At 39.4% G+C, this 24,077-nt stretch overlaps 1 protein-coding gene across 3 annotated transcripts in view; it reads right to left on the minus strand.

The window, feature by feature from the left end:
* CDON (cell adhesion associated, oncogene regulated) overlaps positions 1–23,632 on the minus strand; it is a 102,676-nt gene extending 79,044 nt beyond the window's left edge. For 2 of the 3 annotated variants that reach the window (XM_012470169.3, XM_064375554.1), the window contains exon 1: positions 20,202–20,398. The gene's annotated coding sequence lies outside the window, so the exon portion shown is untranslated. Of the gene's footprint in view, positions 1–20,201; positions 20,399–23,545 lie in introns of those variants that run through there. The other variant, XM_012470171.3, reaches the window with a different exon arrangement.
* Positions 23,633–24,077: the final 445 nt, after the last annotated feature.

Here is a 24,077-nt window from a genome sequence, read left to right on the forward strand (position 1 = left end):
GATCATTTGAGGTCAGGCGTTCAAGACTAGCCTGGCCAACATAGTGAAACCCTCGCTCTACTAAAAATATGAAAATTAGCTGGGCATGGCAGCAGTCGCCTGTAAACTCAGCTGCTCGAGAGGCTGAGGCAGAATAGCTTGAATGCAGGAGGCAGAGGTTGCAGTGAGCTGAGACCGTACCATTGCACTACAGCCTGGTGACAAGAGCAAAACTCTGTCTCAAAAAAAAAAAAAAAGAAAGAAAAGCAAGAAAAAAGAATCTCTGGTTATGAACAAAAGAGTGTTTCCAATTTGAAAACTACTTAGTTATCACGCATTCCAAAAACTTAGGTTTCAGATGTTTCATAACTCCACATAATCATCTTTTTCTCTTCCTAGCTTCCCTGCCAACCCAAGTAAGTACCTCAGGAAGAAAGGATCAGATGGCAAGTGTAAGTATCCCAAAACATCAGATATGATTTTGTTTATTTAAATTACCTTCTTTGCTTGAACAGCCTTTGAGTGCAAATAAAACATACTACTAACTAAAAGAACCAACAGTAGTACTAATAAGACATCTACAAAGCAGCTTTTATACAGACAGAGGCTTTTAGGTACTTGCCTCCTAATCTCAGTACATGGAACAATGAAAGTGCCCCTAAAACGAAGTGAGCTATTTCCATTTCTGCTGGAGAAGAAGAAAAAGTCAACTTAAGTCTATGGCTGGAGAGAGAGAACCCTACTTGACGCTGAGGCATTATAAAAACCTGGGCATAAATCTTACAGATAAAGAAGCATCTAGCATGAGAAACAGCACAGAAGCCATTTCCCAAGACAGATAATTATACATAGGTCATTTTATTAAATGGAAACTACAGCAATGGTTCCCAAACTTTGGGCTTTCAATAAACAGAAAATTCACAAACAAAACACCTGTATGTCCTATGCAAGCTTTCCAAAATGTTCCCTAAAAACATTTTTTAAAAATTAGTAACTGCCATCTATCATCAGTATTTCATTAGAAAACAAAGTAGTAAGCAAGAAATAATTTCAGTATAAATACAGCCTATGCCGCTGCTTCCCATTTCACTCCAGATGAATCTTGAATCTTCATTCAAGATCATCCTGGTTCAAGATCAGTGTCAAAAAACAATCTAGGGACTTAATGTTTTCACCGTGTTAAATCAGTAGGATTACGCTACAACTGCTCAACACTACACATTTGGCTAGGAAACAGGCTGAGTCATCTGTAAACACAGGTATTCCGCAGCTCTTCATCCTCAGTGTCAGTCAGTACAGTCTCGCTAAAGCAGTATCATCACTGTTGTCAGCAGTGACAGGTTTCTGCCACTCAAAAAGACCCAATGTGTCCCAGAGTCCCATCCCTGTCTTCATGATTGATTCCCCTTCAAAATAAGCCGAACTCTTAGACTTTGCTGGGAAGCTGATATCTCAGAGGAAGGACCCTCATCACATGCAGCCCTACCTTCGACTGCAAACACCCCATTTCCCCCTCACTCTCTCTCAGCACACTGCTCTCCAATATCATGTTTTAAAACTGTTTTCCTTTCGCAGTCATGGCCTTCATTTTCATTTTAATGTGATTTCCCCTGTGTAAAAATCAGCCAAGGAAGAGTCATAAAGGGATAGAGCAGATGATCCTACCTGTCTCACTATCCTAAAAAAATAAAAGAGCTAGACTAGCTGATTCACAGGTCACATAAATGCAAAAAACGTCTTTAGGAACAGGGTGCTGGCGGGGTATATGGGAAATCCCTGTACCTTCCACTCAGTTTTGCCGTGAATCTAAAATTGTTCTAAAAAATAAATTTTAAAAAACGTTCTAGAGGAACTAGATTAACTGGTTTGTCAGTTTCATGAGAAAAGGGACCGTGTCTATTTTGCTCATCACCATACAGACAACACCTCAAAGTATCTTACACAAACTAAGTGCTAAGTAAATTGGGATAAATGAAAGAACTTACACTGTGAGAAACGCAGCAATGTTTTCTGGGAATTATGAAGTTACTTAACAACCACACTGACTTATTTTTTACTACAATAATTTTTAAAAAGTGATTATATGATATAAATTTAAAATTGGTACTAAAGTCAAGGTGATTAACCAAGAGCACGGTGCAGTGCTACAGTAAAAACATGGGCAAAAATTAAAATAGTTTAAGTAATGAGTGCTATCAAAAGGTCCCTTTAAACCTACGGGGAAAAGACCACAAAGAACACTAAAGGCACTATGATTTTGTTCACAAATAGAAATGACTCAGTGGGCTGCAAAACATTGATCGTGATCTTAAAAGCTCTAAAAGGCATATGACCAACAGTGGGTAAATGGAAATCTCTACATTGAGGATTACTCTAAGGATCTGTAGCCAAAACAAACACAACAGACTCTCTTCACACACTTAGGACACAGATCAGCGTTACTGGCTGGACTATCAGGTTTTTATTGTACATAGTTAGGCTTCCTACAACATAAGAACTTGCGTATAGTCAAAATCACATAATAGCAAACTCTATTAAAACAATATTCTACCACATAATGCTAGTACTAAATAGGATGATAACTTCTTAGGAAAAATTTTAAGTAGAATTTAACGGTACTGAACAAACTAACTGGGTCAAACCACAAATAATTTCATAAATCTTCTTAAAACCATCAGGTCAATCTATCCCACCTCTTGCCAACACTTTTAAGTCTTAAATTTGGTAATATCTAAGAAATATCAAATACACATTTAGAATAATCTGCCACAGTGCTAATTTAACCTACACATACACATGAGGTTAATCCAGCTTGCCTGTGAGTCATTCCCTGTCAATGTCAGGCATTATCAATTTGCTGATATATTTATTTATTTATGAGACGGAGTTTTACTCTTATTGCCCAGGCTGGAGTGCAATGGTGCAATCTCAGGTAATACAACTTGCTGACTGATTGACTGACTGACTGATCGATGAGATGGAGTTTCACTCTTGCTGCCCAGGCTGGAGTGCAATGGCGCAATCTTAGCTCACTGCAACCTCTGCCTCCTGGGTTTAAGCAGTTCTCCTGCCTCAGCCTCCCGAGTAGCTGGGATTACAGGCATCCGCCACCATGCCCAGCTAATTTTGTATTTTTAGTAGAGAGGGGGTTTCTCCATGTTGGTCAGGCTGCTCTCGAACTTCCAATCTCAGGTGATCCACCCGTCTCAGACTCTCAAAGTGCTAGGATTGCAGGAGTCACCCACACCCAGCCAATTTGCTGATTTATATACATAAACTCATCTTCATAAGCAATTATAAAATCAGGATTTTAAAATATTGTACAAGTGCTTAAATCAGAGCTACCAGAGAAAGACTCAACTGTTTTTAGTTGATAGTCCTCATTTTTCTGCCTCAGCACAACAGAGTTACGCCACATTCTCAGTGCTAATTGTGGGTCACCTGTAAGTGATAAGAAGGTGGGACTACACATGCAGTATGAAAAATCTTGCCAAATAATTCTGATAATCTAAGCCACCCCTGCCTCTTGCTTCCACAAAGCAGACAATAATTGGTTTGTGCAGATATAATTATGCATCTTATTAAACATGTTTTATGAGATTATTCAAATAATAACAGCTACCAGTTACTAGGTTTATAGCTACTAATTATTAAGTTTATGGTTCAAAGATTTTACATATATTATTATTATTATTTGAGATGAAGTCTTGCTCTGTTGCCCAGACTGGAGTGCAATGGTGTGAACTCGGCTCACTGCAACCTCCTTCTCCCGGGTTCAAGCGATTCTCCTGCCTCAGCCTCCCAAGTAGCTGGGATTATAGATGCACGCTGCCACGCCCAACTACTTTTTTTGTATTTTAGTAGAGACAGGGTTTCACCATGTTGTCCAGGCTGGTCTCAAACTCCTGAGCTCAGGCAGTACACCCGCCTTGGTCTCCCAAAGTGCTGGGATTACAGGTGTGAGCCACCGTACTTGATCGATTTTACAAATATTACTGAGGCAGGAGAATAGGGTCTGGAGGCAGGGAAGCTAAGGCTGTTTCACGCTGACTTCCTAGAACTAAACTGAAAGGAAAACCCTAACTTGCCACACCTAAGTAACAAAAGGACCAGAAACCACTCCCTTTGACCTTTTCTGCATGGCAGATGGGAAACTGGCTGTCCACAACAAATCAGACTGATTGCGGGCCGAGTCTTCATTTGCACAGAAGTATAACTTTGCAAAAAGCAACCAATCAGATGTTTGCACAGGAGTGTGACCTTTGTAACTTCCCTTCAGCCTCTGGTTGGCTCCTTTCTGTAACCAGAGTGATTGTGGACTACCATTTAACTTATATGAGATGAGTATGAAGTGGTCCCAATGGGAAACTTCCAGGGGTTACTTGAACCCAAGAAGATTCTGTATTCGGGACGGTGAGCTGCTGCTCCGCCCACTCCCACACTGTGGAGTGAACTGTCATTCTCAATAAATCCCTGCTTTCAGTCTTTTGTTGCTTCATTCTTTCTTTGCTTTGCTGGGCATTTTGTCCAATTCTCTGTTCAAAACACCAAGAACCTGGACAACTTGCAGTCACAACCCTCTACTGGTGACATTATTACCAATCTTCAAACTTAAGGATAGGTATTACTTCCATTTACAAATGAGAAAACAAAGAAAGCTCAGATCGCCCCTCCAAGGGGCCACAGCAAATAAAGACAGGGGTGAGATTTGAACCCAGGGCAACCCCAGGCCTAAGCCTTCGCACTCCATACACAGCTTCCTAAATAAAAGAAAGGCCTTGAGTACACATCTACTCTTACATCCACTTACTTCAGTGTGAATTCATGGCCACTTCTCATTCTGGAAGATTCTCAACCCCACCAGGTTTAAGTTCTTTTTCTCTAATCTGTAGATGAATTTCAGGAGGTATGAAATTCACTGAAAAAAAGTCATTGTGGTTGTGCAGCACTGCTGATAAATTATGGTGATAACTTGATCCAGCAAAGTCTGGAACATCAACCAAAGACAGGTCACAAAATTTCAGTGCCCAATTGCATTTGCATTTTTGGATCACACAGACGACATCTGAAAGTCACATGACATTATAGAATGCTATACAAACAAAGTTTGAAACAGGTAAAAAGAAAAGTGGGAGATCAATCTTCTAGCTCATGGCAGCACTTAAGGATAGGTATTATTTGGCACTGGTGTGCCAAACTTGAAAAGCACGACACAGATGACCTCACACAAAGTAGGAACACACGTATTGCACAGATCCCATGTTAAGGTTGTTTATCAACAAAAAGTAAATATGAATACATAAAAAGAAGTTCTCACTGAATGGGTTTTCTTCATACTTTGGTTTTATATATTGGGGTGCACTTTTAAAGTGACAGGCCTACAAAATAATGGATTGTTGAAAACAAGTTTACTGTTAACAGAACTACTGTAAGATCCAGCAATGACACTTCCGGATATACATCCAAAAGAAAAGAAATCAGTATAACATATCAAAGGGATATCTGCATCCACATGTTTATCGCAGCACTATTCACAATTGCCAAAATATGGAATCAACCTAAGTGTCCATCAATGGATGAGTGGATAAAGAAAATGCAGTATATGCACAATTGAATACTATTCAGTCACAAAAAGAATCAAATCCTGTCATTTGCAAAAACATGGATAGCACTAGAGGACATTATAGTAAGTGAAATAAGCCAGGCACAGAAAGACAAATTTCACATGTTTTCATTCATATGTGGAAGCTAAAAACTTTTTAAAATTGAACTCAGGGGGACGAAGAATAGAACGATGGTTACCAGAGCCTTAGAAAAGGAGCTGGGAGGTGGGGATAAAGTGGGGATGGCTAATGGCACAAAAATAATTAGACAGAATGAATAAAATCTAGTATTCAATAGTACAATAGGGTGACTATAGTTAAGAATAATGTATTGTATATTTTTAAATAACTAATAACTAAACTAAATAGCAAACTTTGCGTTCCTAACACAAAGACATAATAAACACTTGAGGTGATAACCTAATTACCCTAATTTGATCATTACACATTATATGCCTTCATCAAAACATGACATGTACTACATAAATACATACAACTATTATGTACCTATAATCATTTAAAATTTTTAAAGCCCTTAAATTTGTGGGAAAATTGTTAAAAAGAAAAAATAATGGTAATCATGTTTAATATCAAAAGAATCAAAAACAGACAAAGGAAGTATAAAATAAACAAAAATATTTTCCAACCACTAAACTCAACAACAATCTAAACGTTCTTAAAAGATTATTTTAAATTTTTTAATTCTGTTGATTTTGGAGCCAGTATCTGTTTTGGAAATTTGTTTTAGTTTTATAAGATGTTTCCATTTAGTTTATTTTATACATAATTATGAGATTAAAAATAAGAATTATTTAATCAATATTAGAATTTGATAATAATTTTTCTTTTTCAAAAAAGTCACATATTCAAGGTTGAGTGCTAGCCCTTTTTTAGCAAAATACAGGATATTTTCATCTCAATTAAGACATATTCACTGAAATGGCATTATAATTAGCCAAACACATTGCTGTTTCCTTGATCACACATCTTCACAAATCTGGGCTGAGAATGGTGTTGGGATGGTAGGATAAGAATTGTATATTCAAATGCAAGTCTCCCATTCCCCAGAATCAAAAAAGTTCTAAGAATCTGATAAATACTACCCAACTCCATAGTCATCAAGACCACTATCCTAAGAAAACTCTATAAATGCAATGCAATAAACTTATCTTCTATTTTAGAGGCCCCAGATAGAATATCTTAAAGTTCAGGTATTTCTAGAGCTGTGGTATAATGTTTTCTCCTGCATACATGTTTGATATTGCTACAAAAATTACTATGCTTCTCTGAAAACCTATAGACCAGTGACAAAAATTCAGCAATTAAGCCAATCTGTGGGGTCAAAGAAAAGAGACTCTCAAGACTTATCTAAATAATATATTAAAAAAAAAATAAGACAAGCCATCTCCTTCCTGAAGCATCGTTAACTGTCACTGCTGAAGACAGAAAGGCAAGAGTCAGCCGAAAAGAGGCGACGGTGGCCCCCCTTGTCATTTTCTGATTCTACAATGCCTTCTGACTCCAGTTTTTTGGATCCCCCTTCATTACTAAATCCCAGTCTTCAACTGCCACTTGAGGTCAACTTCTACTGTACTTACCCTGGCCAGCTAGAAACAAAACAAGGGAGTGTCTGGGTGGGGCTGACAGTGTACATACTGTCTATCTCCAGACAAATCTCTGCTCTGGTAACCCCACTTCTACTCTATTTCTTTTTGTGAAGCATCTTGAGGATGGCACTTTATTGGTGATTTTTAATACTACCAATCACAGTTAAGTGTTCATCTGTTCCAACCATATGTAAGCCCAAAAGAAAAGTAGGAAACCTGAAAGAACAGACGTTAACAATCATGCTCGGTATTTAAGTATACATCTGGCCAGGTGTGGTGCCTCATGCCTGTAATCCCAGCATTTGGGGAGGCCAAGGTGGGCAGATCACAAGGTCAAGAGATCGAGACCATCCTGGTCAACATGGTGAAACCCCGTCTCTATTAAAAATACAAAAAAAAATTAGCCAGGTGTGTGGTGCATGCCTGTAGTCCCAGCTACTGGGGAGGCTGAGGCAGGAGAATTGCTTGAAACCAGAAAATGGAAGTTGCAGTGAGCCGGGATTGCACCACTGCACTCCAGTCTGGTGATAAAGCGAGACTCCATCTCAAAAAAGAAAAAAAAAAAGGATACATCTAAAATTCTAGGAAGTACAGAGATTTCCCATCGATGACAACACTCATACTTTTTGGGGAAAACTTTCCAGAAAAGTTAGCAAAGGATTCCAACGATAGCTATCCCTTGCTTTTAAGAACATGTTAGTAAGGTTAGGTATGAAGTACATCTCTTATAAAAATCAATGTTATTTACCTAGCATTAAACTGAATTGAGTATGAGGAGTTGAAGGGGGAAAGGGAGAGTAAGAAAATTGAAAATTTGGAGCAAGAAAATCAAGATGGTGTTCAGTTGCTTGAGGATAAGGGAATTTACCCAAACTTTCACCATTACATATTAGAGCACTCCCCTAACTGTTCCCTTTCCTATGAGCCACGTCCTCACCAACCCAAGCAGATACAATCAACTCTAGTTATTCCCTCATCAAACACTCCTTAAACTTTATTCCTACTCATTTTATTCTGATTTGATGGTCTCTAAGTAAGTGATACCATAATATCACATTTTGTCAATAAAAGCACTCCATCTCAAACAGAATAACAACAGGAACAGCAACAGCAAATGCTCACATGCGGTAAGTACCTAGCAAGTGCCAATCACTAGCCCAAGTTATGGTGTCCTCACGTTGCCTCTAAGGACTAAATGTGATGATCCCATAGCCCCATGGACTACCATTCCATTATATAGATGGAGAAATCAAGGCACAGAGGGGTCACATTGCTAGAATATGGTGGAGTCTGGCTTTGACCCCAGGCTCTCTGGCTCCAGGACTACCCTAGTCTGAATTGCTATAATACACTGTCCAAAAATGCCTAGGTTAAAGCTCTCATTTATGTAACACAAATTCATTCTAAATTCAATCATTTCATTAATCTACAAATTCTACATGCTAAATTTATGTGAAATAAGGATGGGGATGTCTTCCAGTCCCATATCTACTTCCAGAAGGTAGTATGTAAATGACATAAATGATAAAAATCAAGAAGTGGTCTTCAGCCAGGCATGGTGGCTCCTGCCTGTAATCCCAGCACTTTGGGAGGCTGAGGTAGGCAGATCACTTGAGGTCAGAAGTTCAAGACCAGCCTGGCCAACATGGAGAAACCTCGTCTCTACTAAAAATACAAAAATTAGCCAGGCATGGTGGCAGACATCTGTAGTCCCAGCTACTCTAACTGAGAGGCTGAGGCATGAGAATCGCTTGAACCCTGGGAGGCGGAGGTTGCAGTGAGTCGAGATCGCATCACTGCATTCCAGCCTATGCAACAGAGTGAGACTCTGTCTCAAAAAGAAAGAAAAGAAATGGTCTTCTTCAGTTGGACTCAGCAGTATGTAGACTAATGATTTACAGTGTTGCCAAGAACATTTGGCACAGTCCCATCACACATTGTATTAATCTGTTGGTAATGAGAATGAGATAAGGAACAATCTAGCAGAGGTCAGCAGCAACATCCAACACCCCAGATACGCTATGACAATCAACCAAATCATTTTTTATAGTTAGACGGCAAAGGGTCGAAAATCCCTTAAGTTAAACTCAAAGACTTCCAAATAATTCAATTTCATTAGAGAATGAAGAGGAAAATTTCCTATAGGTTAAAAATTCTACTATACTAAAGAATATATAGCATCAAACAAACCCATGTTAAGAAAGATAAAGATATTAAGATATGAAGCAGGTTCTCTAAAATTTCAACAATTCTTTAAACGCCAAGTTAACCTGCAGATTTGAAAATATTATTATGTTTAAGCCATTTAATTATAACCTAAAAAACAGCATACGAATTAATGCATATTGTTAACTAGATAAAAATATTATCAACAGCTTATACTGGGCAATTAGAGATCTGAACAAGTAGCCTTTCTTGTTCAATTTTTCTCTTTTCAAATTAAAAAAAAATTACAGACAAGCATCATCAATCATTAAGAGGGCCTGGTTCTGATATTATATGAGCTCTGTCAACCTTAATCAAATTGCTTGACAGATCGCAGATAAGTAATGACTTGCTTAGGTTAAGCAAGGCCAGAGTTTTCCTTCTGTAGTATATACATCTCCAGAGTGAAAATAAACAGCCTCACACCTCTTACTGGGAGCTGCACTCCGCTGCTATTACAACTCAGTCTTCATTTCAACAAAGGAAGAGGAACCTTCAGCTTTAACAACGTCTATTTTTCTTTCCTTCCTTCTCAAAATGGTCATAAAAAGTCATCAAAACCATTTTTAAACTATCTCATTAAACAGTTAATAATTATTTTAATCTACACCAAAGTAACACCAATTAGCTATCATTAAAGGCCTTAGCAATAACATTTGTTTTAGCCTGCATTATACAGTGATACAAAACAAAACAAAAATAGTTGACAAGTGACAAAAGCAATACAAAAGGAATCACTTAAAACTGCAAAGCTTGAATTCACGTTGTAACATGTCCAAGAAATTGAAAAACAAATTTTGTTTCAGTATCATTGCTCACATTTTGGGTACAGGGGCAACATGGAACAACTGTTAAAATAAGAGAAAGCGCATCCCAATTCAGATTTTGTATTTACTCCACAACCAAGACACAAATAATGAACCAAAACATCCTCCTTGTTAACTTCTTTACTTTACATATAATTGGAAAGGGTTTTCATACTTCATATTCAGCCAGAATATACTGTTAAAGAATTTCTAAGCATCCAAGTATTCTGCTTGCTCTAAAGAAAAAAGTTAAAAAGCAAGGATCCCAGTGGCTAGGGGGAAAAAATGAAATGACTTCTTTAGAACTTTAGAAGAATGAGTTTAAAAATATAAGATACCAGGGAGTCAATTTTATCGTAGGCAAAATGCACTTCAATATTTTCCACTAGGTCAATACTATCTAGAATACAGAGCTTGTGGTTTAGAAATGTCAAGACCAAAAAACCAAAACACCAAAAAAAAAAAAAGCTCCCTTAGAATTTAACTATTTTAATCTATTCCTAAACACATACAACTGTGCAATTATAACCTAAAATAAACCTAAAAAGAAAGACTAAAGTTCCAAATAACACTTTTCTCCAACATTCAAAAGAGATCTTTTAAAGGACACCTAACTTTGAACTAGATTAAAACTTTTATATCTGTTATTGATGCTCAATCATTTAGTCTTCATGATTTCCATTCTAACAAAAATTTTACAATCTCATTCATTTCCTGCAAGTAGCAAAAACAAAACAAAACAAACAAAAAAGAACCTGTAAAACACTCTGCAAAGTACAAAGGGCTCTATAAAAGTTATTTAAGAAATGATCACTATGGGAAACAGGAAAGGAGAAAATTCTTCTGTATACAGAATAAAAAGAACCACAAAACAAGATTTGTAATTGCTGAAATACAAACTCCTCAGCAGGGGACCAAGGACAGGGTGTGCTGTGGCTCCTCCTATGGCTGTCTGTGTATGCAACACACAGACTAGGTCAGGACTTTCTCCCAATTCCCTGGAGGCTCCATTCTTATAGTCTGCAGGGCACCCAAACAGACAAGGGCCTGACTCTGCAAAAGCAATACTTTCACTCCTTTGACACCATATTATTTATTGTTAAACTGCCCAAGTACACATGCAGCATACATTCACTCTAGGTGAATTAGAAACAAAAGACACTAGTATTTCTCAGCGAATTAGAAAGAACCTTTTCAAGAAAATGGGGACTTTGCCTACTCACTGTAAATCTTTTTTTCCAGAAAACTCACATTTCAACATAAAGGAAACAAAAGCCTTAACTGCACACACACACACACACACACAAAAACTCAAAAATTGGCTGGGTGCTGTGGCTCACGCCTGTAATACCAGCATTTTGGGAGGCCCAGGTGGGTGGATCATGAGGTCAAGAGTTTGAGACCAGTCTGGCCAACATGATGAAACCCTGTCTCTATAAAAAAAACAAAAAAACAAGACTCTCAAAAATCAGTTTCTCATTCTTGCTTGTTAAAGGCCTGTAGCATTTGAGATGTGGTAGCTGCTGATTTGATTCTGTGGCCAGCAGACACCTGTAATCACAACTAATTAAGAGTCCTATATACATGTACAGCTAAGAAAACATGAACCTAACCAAACGTTCTGCTCTACAAGGGTAATTACTTCCTTATCTTTTCCCTAACAATCTACCTATCTGGGAAGAGACACCCTAAAGTAACAAGTAAAACACAGAGAGTGTTTTCTTTAAAATAATTTTGATATTATTTTCAAGAGGGGTGGAATGCATTAGCCTAGATTTACCAAGGTTCACATTTAGAACCCACTTTGGGAGTTAGCTACAAGACTCCTATTAGCATTACTAAAACGCATGCAGTCCAATCCCTGAGCTAAAGTTTATCTGATACCACAAAATATTGATATTAAATCTCTGCACAAGCTATATTGTATAATTAAAAACCCTACTGCAACTGCTGTCACAATAACAAATGCAAAATTATTTTAAGACCTAACCAGTATAATAATAGCTTTTTTTTTTTTTTTTTTTTTTTGGAGGGGGAGATGGAGTCTGGCTCTTGTTGCTTAGGCTAGCGTGCAATGGTGCAATCTTGGCTCACTGCAACCTCCACTGTTGCCTCAGCCTCCCAAGTAGCTAGGATTACAGGCGCCCAGCCACCACACCCAGCTAATTTTTTGTATTTTTAGTAGAGAAGGCATTTCACAATGTTGGCCAGGATGATCTTGAACTCCTGACCTCAGGTGATCCACCAGCCTCAGCCTCCCAAAGTGCTGGGATTACAGGCATGAGCCACCACGACCAGCCAACAATAGCTCTTTCAAAATGCATCCTCAAACACAAAAGAAATAACAAATAATGACAATTGTGTTTGCTACCCTAACAGGAGATCATAGTTAACAGCCAATCTCATAATGACTCAAAATTGGCTTTAGTTACCCATGGGATTAAAACAACACCACCAACAAACACTTCAGCTCTAAATGTATTATGAAATTTATACAAAAGACCTATGTACACTCAAAGCACAATTACTGCAGTTTCTTTTAAGAGAGAAACCCAACTAAAATATAAAATAATTAAAACATGGTGACCACAGCTTGGAATTGGGAACTCGGGGTAGAAATCTGATCTACTTATTTTTGTTGTAACCTTAAAAAGGACTCATACCCATATAAAAAAGAAAGTATGCTTAATTTTCAATAAATAGAAATCAAACTACTGATTTAGAGATCAGAACAATTCTAATCAAATTATAATATGACTTGAAAATATGTTAAGTAGAGGTATACACAGTCAACACTTGGTATCCACAATTCCTCATCCATGGATTCAACCAACTACAGATCAAAAATATTTGGAAAATAAAAGTAAAAATAATGAAGGCTGGGTGCGATGGCTCATGCCTGTAATCCCAGCAATTTGGGAGGACAAGGCAGGTGGATCACTTGAGGTCAGAAGTTCAAGACCAGCAGTGCCAACATGGCGAAACCTCATCGCTACTAAAAATACAAAAATTAGCCGGGCACAGTGGCAGGCGCCTGTAATCCCAGCTACTTGCGAGGCTGAGGCACAAGAATCGCTTGAACCCAGGAGGCAGAGGTGCAGTGAGTCAAGATCGCACCACTGCACTCCAGCCTGGGCAAAGAGCAAGACTCTGTATCCAAAAAAAAAAAAAGAAAATTAAATATACAATATAACAGCTATTTGCATAGCATTTACACTATGTTAGGTATTATAAGTAATCTAGAGATGATTTAAACATGAAGATGTGCATAAGTTATAAGCACATACAGGGAACTTCAGCATCTAGGGATTTTGGCATCTGTGGGTAAAAGGGGGTGTTGTGTCCTGGAATGAATCCCCCATGAATATTGAGGGTCGACTGTATTTACAATTGGGCTTAAAATATACTTTTACCCACCAGAAACAACTCAGCAGAACCTCACTAAAATTATTATTACTGTAGAAGAAAACCTGCCATTTCCTTTTGGATGAACATCCAAGATTTAATGGAAGAAAAGATAAAATGACCTGATTTAAAAAGGTGATCACACAGTAAGATGCACCAGGAGGTAAATCATGGGTACGACATAGCAGTTAAGACTCCAATGTGGCTCTACGCAGGAGTTTAACAATCTATTAAGAACTATAAAAATACCTCCTCCAGATTTAGTAGTCCCAAGGTTCACTGGAACTACTGCTCAGATACTAGGACACCAAACGGAAATCCTGATAATGAGTTGTTATGGTCACACCTAGAAATCTAATTTCACATAAGAGTGCACAGGATGAAATGCGAAGGAGGAAATACTAAATCAGATCAAACTAGTCTGATCGGTAATCTGATGCTATTTTATTGGTGTTTTTACACAGAGGGATAAATAGCATCTTTCCTACAAAACTACGGTCACATACATAATCCCATTCAGACATTCAGCCACATGATCATTTTATGAGCCAGTCAGCAGATGTTTTCAATACATTGCAAGCTATGTAATATCAAGGCAAATTGTGAGGTTTAACCCCATTTTGTAAATGAGGATTCCCCATACCCACTCTCATACTCTCATAGTCACCAACAGGAAAGGAACAGTTAGAATGACCGAAAAGAGGTTAGTGATAAACACTATGTCCATTCCAGCTGAAACCATGCTCACTCCCTAATTCTTATTGCCTGTTATGCACTGTGTTGTTGTTTTGTTATATACACACCCAAAGGCCAAACCCATGAAAAGAAGCCAAATTAAATGGGCAAGAAAAATGTCTTATCCCCAGCGTGCGATGCTATTTTTCTTTTTATTGGAATGAGAGACTGCCAAGTTCTGACGTTACTATAATAATTTCACGGCCTGATAAAAGCAGTACTTTATCCATTAAACATTCGTTCCCCTTGCCAATTTTATCTCTAACCAGGCAGTGTATACAATTACTTACTGAACAGATATCAAACTACAGTAAAATTAAGAATTCTAATTACTTTAATTCTGATACTATAAAAAGCTAGTAACTGTCAGAAATTTCCCTGGCAAGAGATACAATCCAGAATGTATTTTTTAGTACCTATATACCCAGGAGAACCCCTGTAAAACACAAAAAGACAAAACATGACATCAGCTCTCTGGGCACCGAATAATACTGTACAGAACAATTATATACATTTTAAATATATAAAATTGTTAAAATATTCCAAATATTTGACAAGTAGTCCAGTAATAGTGTGATAATACATGTCCTAGTATCTTCAACATGTAATTGTTTTTTAATTTATCTAAAGCTTTTGTTCATCTTTATTACTTGAGGCTGTGGTATTGCTCCCTGAACTTGAGAGTCATTAATGTCACTGGATTTTTAAGAGCAAAATTCTTGTGTTGAGATCATTCATGGATCTAGAGAAGATGGTTCGGCATCTTGCTACTCAGTGTGTTCCACCCAGCTCATCAATATTATCTGGAAACATGTTAGAAAGGGAGAATCTTGGGACCCACCCCAGACCTACTGAATCAGAATATGCAGTTGAGCACACCCCCTCACCCAGAAATTCAATTGCACATTAATGCCATCCAGGATATCTGCGTGTTTAGTACTTGTTCAGCAGAGTGCAAAGAAAGCGGTAGGTGGGCCAATGGTACGTAGGGGAAAGTCACATTGTCCTTAAGGAATAAGGGAGAGACCAACATGTATGTAATTCTGATACCGTATCAGTGCCAGGAGAGATGCGTTCCCAGCCTGCAAGAAAGCATGGTATATTCATGGAAGGCAAAGTAGCTGGAATGGCAGAAGCTTCAAGTAGGCAAATAACCCTGTATATCCAGTTAAAGACCTGGGATTCAATAAGTGAGCAATTCAGGGACTTTAAAGGATTTTAATGAAAGCAGTCATATGATCACAGATACATTTCAGAAAGATCATTACTCAGGCAAAATGTAAGAAAATTATTGGAAAGGGGGCAAACCAAGACTGGAGACAAGGGGATGAGTTAGTAGCAGTTTAAGCAGGAGTCGCCAAGGCAACTCTGTCCCTCTGTCCCTCTCCCAAAGTTTGCGAAGGAGGATAGAGGGGTAAGGTAATGGTGGTAGAGAAGAGGTAAAGAAGGCCTGCTTCTAAGTTACAAGGAAAATTGAATTAGTATTGATGGGCATACATAAATATAAAACAGTAAAAACTCAATATACTTTTCTGTTTTATAAAATGGAGAAAATATTATTTTGGTGATTCAGGATTCTACAGTTCCTTCCATCATTTTAAATATCAATTATTAACATAAAGTACTATATTTACAGATACAAGACGTGTACATGGTTAAATATCATTGGATCCCAGAATATATCTTGAACATGCTTTTGATACTTGTATAAGTCACTGATATTGGCCTTTCTCCCCCATATGAGTAATGTATCTCTCTTGTAACTCAGGTTTAGAAAAGTTGCAGTGAAGGAGAGACAAGAGGAACATTTATTAATGTTTACATCTAATTTGTTTTAGGAATAAATAAATAACTGGGCCAACAAATTGTTTCAGATGTGTACCTATATAAAAAGGTAGTATAGGGCCGGGCGCAGTGGCTCACGCCTGTAATCCCAGCACTTTGGGAGGCCGAGGCGGGTGGATCACGAGGTCAAGAGATCGAGACCATCCCGGTCAACATGGTGAAACCCCATCTCTACTAAAAATACAAAAAATTAGCTGGACACAGTGGCGCATGCGTGTAATCCCAGCTACTCAGGAGGCTGAGGCAGGAGAATTGCCTGAACCCAGGAGGCGGAGGTTGCGGTGAGCCGAGATCGCGCCATTGCACTCCAGCCTGGGTAAGAAGAGTGAAACTCCGTCTCAAAAAGAAAAAAAAAAAAAAGGTAGTATATGCTATACTTTCAAGCAGTATCATCTCTAATACACTTAGAATATTGAAAAAGTCCCTATTTAAGTAAGGAAGAAGAATATTTGATATTTACCTGTTAGTGATAAACTAAGGATTACGTCTAAAGTGAAAAGAGCCAGGAAGTCAAGGCAATCTCCAACTTTAAATTGGAGTTGGTTTAAAAAATGTATTTATCCAATGGCTGTTTGGAACTTTTACCATATTTCCTACCTCCAAAATCATGTACATGGTGGGTATGGGTATGTAGGCTAGCCACACCATAAAATCCTATTTAATAGAGTCTCAATTGTACAAAGGCCTCAGAGGTTATTTGGTCCAACGTCACACCCAAGGAAGAGATTCTTCCCACACTAGCCTTCACAAATGCCACGAGAACACTTCCAGGAATCAGGAGCCCATGACCCTTCCAAACAGCACTGTCTCGCATGAGGCAGCTCTATTTGTTAGATAGTTCTTCTTTCTTCTGAAACATAATCTGCATCTTTGAGTGCCCCTATACATCAAACGATGAATCATGTATCACTATTTCAACACTCCCAACTCCCAAGAAATCCTGACCACTGGTGGTCTGATTTAGGAAGGAAAGGGGATAATTTGCCTCTCTCCAGTCCAGAGGAACCCATCTATGTGAAGAATGATCTTGTATCAAGAGCTATGAATCGTCAGATTTAATAAAATTATAAATGTTTAAAAATACAATGTCTCCCGAGAGGAAAATGGCTAGTGTTCCAGCAGAACACCCAGAAAATCCTTAATCAACATTTCCAATAACAGAAATACAAGCTATTAACCGCAACCAAAGTCCCTTCCAAAATTTAAAACAAATTCTTCTGATTCATCTACTGAATCATCTTGTCTGTTTGTGAAATAAATTGTATTTAGCATACCAGAGAATTTCAACAATACAAACAGAAATTCTAAATGTATAGGCATAACCTGACCGTAACTGTTATTAGGTTAGTGGCCAAAACTGTTCTTCCTGATATAAGTGCTTGGTCCTGGTCTTCAAAATCTTCCTGCAGTAAAGCATTCTAGCTCCACTTTCTTCCTTTTATAGTGGACTCTTTTTTTATTCAGAAAAGCATTGCACTGTTTCATTTTAAACTCAAAGAATATTACACTAATGCTGGGCTGGTGGTCACTTCTGTACAACCTTAAGTTTGATTATGGCATTTAATCCTAAGCATGAAGGATATAAGCTACCTTAGATGGTCCTTTTCCCCTATTTCGAGGCTCCCTCCTAAAAACACACACATAAAAATGAATACAGTTTTCAAAGTATTTAGTTTATGGAATTGTAACTGAAGGTAATTATACCTTCAAGTAATGAATAAACCCAGTTCTGTGAATAAAAATGAGGTCGTAGTTAAGTTTTCCTAAGATAGCCATTGGGATCTGATTTTCTAGTAATGTAGGAAGAAGTGTTATTTCCTTCTTCCCCCAATGACTGTATCATTGTGCCAATAAAATGAGCTACTATAAATTTCAAACTGCACAAAAGACTCTACAACAATTTAAAAAGCATGAATGACTACTGTATACATGAATAAGTTATTCAAAAACATGAATAAATCTCACAGGCTTATGTCTATTATGATGCTCATCATTGAGCAGTGCAAAAAACTCAATGTGAGTAGGAATTCCCTACTCACATTCCAACCGATATACAGCAAAGCAAAATGTTATTTGGGCTAGTCTTTTATTCTCTCTGGCCTGCAGAATATACTGCAAAGCAAAGCGACTAACAGCTGTGAATGCGGAGAGGCACAAACTGCAGACATAAGACTACATACTGTAGCAGTCCATTTTCATACGGTTCAAAACAGGCAAAACTCATCTATTCTGACTCGTCAGAATAGCTGCTGCCTGCCAGCAAGAGGGAGGGCTGCCTGGGATGGGCACCAGGGAGCCTTCTAAGGCTAAGGAAATGGTCTGTATCTCAATCTGGGTACTGGTTACCACAGATCTGTGTATACGTAACAATTCATCTAGCTGTTCACTTGGTACACATTAGTTGTACACTTGTGTATTTTACTATGTTACTCCTCAACAGGGGGATCGGGGGAATAACACATGATGTCCAAGTGCCTTCTAAGTTTCAACTGCAAATTTAAGAAAACTGTAGTGTTCTAAGACTACAGTAGTTCCATGTGTCCACACGATTACTAACTTCTGAGAATTCCTTACTATTAAGTACTTCAAAGATACCACTTCTGGATCAAAGTAATACACTTACATGTACAGGAAGAGTTAATAAAAATAACAGCAGCTAACATTTACAGAGGTTTTACTATATGCCAAGTGCTTGACTTTCATTATCTCATTTAATCCCACAACACTGGTAAGACATAATTGCTGTTATTATCCCCATTTTACAGATAAAGACCCCCAAGGCTTAGGTCAAGATCATTGCCCAGGCTCACATAAATAACAGAGGTGAGCTGGTCTAGAACAAGAGTAGCTGAAAAGCAAGCTCTACGTCAGCTTCTGAATTCTGTTTGTATTAGGGTAATATAAAAATAAAATCAGCCTCACAGTTCCAAGTAATAAAACACAAACAAAATATGTAACCTAAGTTCAGTAATATAGCCCATATATTTTTTTCTCAAGTAAGATTAAAGGCACATCAGTGGCTCTTAAGCATTGGATTCCCTACTCACATTCCAACAGATAAACAGCAGAACAAAATGTTCTCTGGGCTAGTTTTTTATTCTCTCTGGTCATCAAAATATACCGCACAGCAAAGCGACTAAACAGCTGTGAATGTAGAGAGGCACAAACTGCAGTGTTTACTCCAATTCATTCAAGAGTCCTTTCAATTTGGCCATACTATAAGGAAAAATGCCCAGGATTAAGGTAGAGAAAAGCTAAACATATCTTCAAAAAGGCTTCTTTATTTTCTAAACACATTGTATTGTGAGGAGAATTTGGTAGAAGGCTACACGGAAGTAGGATGGAAAAGGCTGTGCGCTATTTACAACACGATTTTACTTGGAAACAAAATATATCAAATGAACCATCAAATACGCTACTGCATTCTGCATTAGCTGAAAACTATGAGCATTGGAATTCACATTCTTGGTAGATGAAAACCAATTAACTACACCATCCACCATTCAGAACTGCTCTTCCTTGAAAAGTACACAAGAAACAAACTGGGCTAATATTCTAAAAAAAATTTTGTACCCAAACATTATTTAAGGCAGGGGAAGAGGACTTGGGAAGGAAGACATACTAATGTTTCTCAAAAATTTTGCTCGAAAGATTTTGCAGAATGTTTTTGCCAGATATATTTTCATTTACTTGGTGCTGCTAGCAAGTCTGCAAAGTCATACCTCAAAAACACTGGAAATGATAGAATTTTTAAAAAGACAACAGAAAAGCTATAACCTAAATTTGAATTCTATAATACTAATGTAACAGAAACAATCAAATTATATCAAAAGAGTAAACTAAATTATACCTATTCAAACAAACATTTCATCACTGCAAAACAATTTGTTTCACATGAAGTCTGATTTTGCTCTCAGTTTGAAAGTTATTAAAACGATACTTCAGCCTTTACAGGCAAGACCAAACAGTAAGACAATTTTACATATTTATCAAAAGATCATTCAAAGAAAACTTACCAAGTCTGCAACGTGTATATGCTTGTGCTTCAGAGGGAAAGCAGAGAAGCCACTTTTCTGTACTTACACTGGAGTTCACTTCACTGCTAAAAACACATCACTGCAGTCCTGCTTGTAATAAAGTCCCGACTAACAATCTCCCTTTGGGTTGGGCTTTTCTCTTACAAGATAAGCTGTTAAGTCATGCCTTGATTTCAGATCTGCCAACATATGGAGTCTTCTAATGTAGCCTTCTCTCCACCCCCTCAACCCCCACTCCTCGCATCCCCTCAATCCCCACTCTGCTCCACTCCCTCTGCACACACACACATACACACATACAAAAAAGGCACTGCAGGGCAGAAATTCCTCAGGTGCTCGCTAATGGAATTCCCAGGGTCTTGGAGCCGCTTCGGGGATCAAGAGATCTCATAGCCCCTGCTGGGGTAAGGAGCAGCGAGTCTGTTCCATTTAATCAAATACAGAATGAATTTTCAGCTCTATTCACTAGCTTGTCTCCAGGGCTCTCAAAAGGCACCAGGCAGCTAGAATCACACACATGTGGCTCTTTTAGGCAAGTATAATTAGCTTGATTTTAAAAAGCCACATTAATAATATCACCTCAGGACCATTATTCAGGGGACAGATGACAATGATACTGTATGTTTTAAGCCTGACAATGGGCAAAAGAACACAAACAATGAGGGAAAACTTGAAGGATTAAAAAAAAAAAAACAACAAACCCGTTTTTCATTTAATTGTAATCCAATATTTTTCAAGTGACATTAAGAATATTCCATACACCATCCCTTATTTTTAACAGAAAAGTAAAATCCTCCCCTCTGTGCTCTTGAAAGTCAATTAATGCCAAACACACAACAGAAACTTATCACTTGGAATGTTTACATACATACATTTTCATTTTCTCTTAAATATAAAAATTTTTAAATTTAAGTAAAAATAAAACATCCTTGAATTCAAGTTCACAAAATTTCTTGAAAAAAAATTCCCCATCAAAAAAATACTATAAAAAAGCAAGTCCTTCAAAGCAACATATTTGGCAACCAGATTCCAAATTCTGTTTCTAATCTAATTAGTTGTATTAAGTTCATTTACTTAAAGGGGCGCTGCCACAGAGGCAGCTCATCTACAGTTCCACTGTGTTGTCTTACTAATACTTCTACCTCACGCCATAGCTGATCACAAGGCACTGGCTCATGTCATTACTCGTTAAAGCAACATATTTTTCAATTCATTATTTATTTTTTAACCCTTCCTTGATTTTACTAATATTTAATTCCTCAAATCATTTCCCTAGCACTTAACTTAGAAACAATCACCAATTTTTAGTCTAAATGTTCATGAAAAAAAAAAATTTCTAGAGAAGGAAAATGTGACTTTAACTTACATTTTGACAAAACCATACATGAAATTGTCTACAAAGTCATGAAGGCAGATGGGCAAAGTGGAAAAAGAAGAAGCCACAAGAAACAAACAGTCAACAAAATTTTACCTGCCCTCTTTAGATCAAAGCCCTAGGACAGAAGTTCCTATTCCTACCTACTACCTTCATCTGTATATGCCTTGACAATCTGGGGGAGAAAGTCCTATCCCTACAGTGAACTTAATTCCTTTCCTGCAAAGTCAAACCACCTGCAAAGAAAGCAAGGCGTAAGATAGCTTTAGAAGCCAAGCTACACAAGCTAGATCAGTATGCTTCAAGTCCTAGTTGTTTGTACTTGAAGGCTTGAGAGTCAGAGCTGTTTAAGTACTTTGCACAGAAGAGGAGGTTGATGAGAACCATAGCAATCAATCAAAGCATCCCAAGTGAGTTATTACACAAACAACAGCACAGTACCTCTAGTAACTGATTTTCCTGGTTGACTAAACTATTCAAACAAAGACAGATTTCCCAAACACTGGGAAGTTTTTGCATGAAAGTTAAACAATATACATTTGTGTGTTTCTTAATAGAAAAATAAATGTTTCTGTTCTACACACTGCCAAACACACATCCAGGGCACGTCTTTACAAAATGAAACAGGTTTTCTCCATCCTTCTCATGTAACTTCAAGTATGAGGCAGTTCATTTCAACATGTGCATAACAGAGACTGCAGTATTTGGTGCTGCTTGGGTTCCGAAGAATGCTTTCTACTTAGGCACTAAAATTTCCAGAAATTTTTTTGAAGGTTTTCTTTCATCTTATCCTAAAAGTTGAACTATCCCCAAATTTTTAGCTAAAAATAGACTGAGGGTGGGGGAGAACTATAAAATGTCATAGAATGTTTAGAATTATGCTTACAATAAATTCATTTCATTTTCTAACACCCTCCCCACCTTCCTCTCCTTGGAGACACTGTCCACTAGGTATGCCAAGTGTCAGTTGGGAATGTGAGCGTTATGTTATCAGCGCTGAAAGGAATCAGAATTCACTGACTTGGCCTCTTTCATTTTTACTGGCATAGGCCTGAAAATAAATCTCACGTGAGCTTTTAGTCCAACCTCCTGTTTTTCAAGGTGTCTGGTTTGGGGACACAAAGGCTGACTTTCTGTTGATGAGGTTCCCTAAGTTCTAGATTCCCATTGGAAAGCAGTCTGCCCTTAAAGCACCTGCCACCCTCTGTCGTCCTGATGAGGAAGGGCAGGCATTCTGGAAACAGCTTCTTTTGGAGACCCTTCCACCTGATTTGGTGGGGTTAGGGAGAACAATGAAGGGAAGGGCAAGAGAGTCTATCTATCCCCCTCAGTGATTTATTGCTGAAATTCCTAGATGGGGAGAGAAAGCAACAAAGGTCTGGAAGCTGCGAACTGTAATGTATTTACCAAATGATAATGCAATCCACAGAAAGCTTTACAGGGGAGAAGGAAAAATACACTCCCTGGGGCTGGGAAGTCAGAGTCTTGTGAAGGCAGAGAAAGATACATTGTGCAGGAAATTTCTCTTGCTTCTCCCTACACATAAATCACTGTCTCTCGCGGGCGCTCTGCGGGGATAGAGGTTGAGAGAGGCCAGGGACCCGGCTCCCTTGAGAAAACGCGCGGGCGCCCTAGCTCCCCGCGCTGCGGCACCTCACCTGCCCCCGTGGACCATCGTCAAGAAGAGGTTTCGTCGTGTCACTGACACTTCACCCCGCCTCCTCCCGAGAGGTGGCTCCGAGCCCTCGCGGACCTGGGACGCCGGGGCTCCCAGCCAGGCTTGCATCAGCATCCAGACCTCGCACGCAGCCCTGGACCCCCACGCCCTCCGGGGCACGCCGGCCCGCCCGCCCCTAGGACCTCCAGCTCCCAAACCAAGGCCCCTCAAGTCCTGTGCCCGCGCGCCACCCCTCCCTCCGACCCTGCGGCGGGACCCCTACCCCCGCACCTCTCCGCGGGGCTGGCTAAGCCTCCAAAACCTCCTGCGCGGCAGCCGGCTCGGAAAGCCACCCCCAGGTCATCACCCCGCGCGCGCGCGGCAGCAGCTACGGTGGCGGCGGCTGCGATCCGAACGGGCCCCTCCATGCACCGCGCAGGGCAGTGGAGGGTGCGGCGCCTCGCACGCCGGGGCGAGGGCACTGGGCAGGGCGGGCGGGCGTGGGGTCCCGGGTCTCCTCGCACCTAGCCGCGCGAGCCGGGCTCCCGGGCTCAGGGGAGGGGAGCGGGGGGGGCGGAGTCACCGGGGCGCGCCCCCGCGGCCGCGCTCCTCCCCGCCGAGGCGCGCGGGCGCGTAACTCGGCGGGCGCTGGGCCGGCCTGGAGCACGCGAGCAGCGGGAGGAGGGACCGGGGAGAGACAGACGGAGTCGGGCCCTAAAAGCCGCGGCGCCCCGGCGGCCCGCGCCTCGCCGGAGGGTGCGCGCGCAGCCTGCCAGATCAGCGGTGGGGGCGCGGGCCGTACCAAGCGCGGAGGGGGGCATGC

This window comes from Aotus nancymaae, unplaced genomic scaffold (assembly GCF_030222135.1).
Source record: "Aotus nancymaae isolate 86718 unplaced genomic scaffold, 86718_ANA_hifiasm-v0.15.2.pri h1tg000012l, whole genome shotgun sequence".
Taxonomy (NCBI): domain Eukaryota; kingdom Metazoa; phylum Chordata; class Mammalia; order Primates; family Aotidae; genus Aotus; species Aotus nancymaae.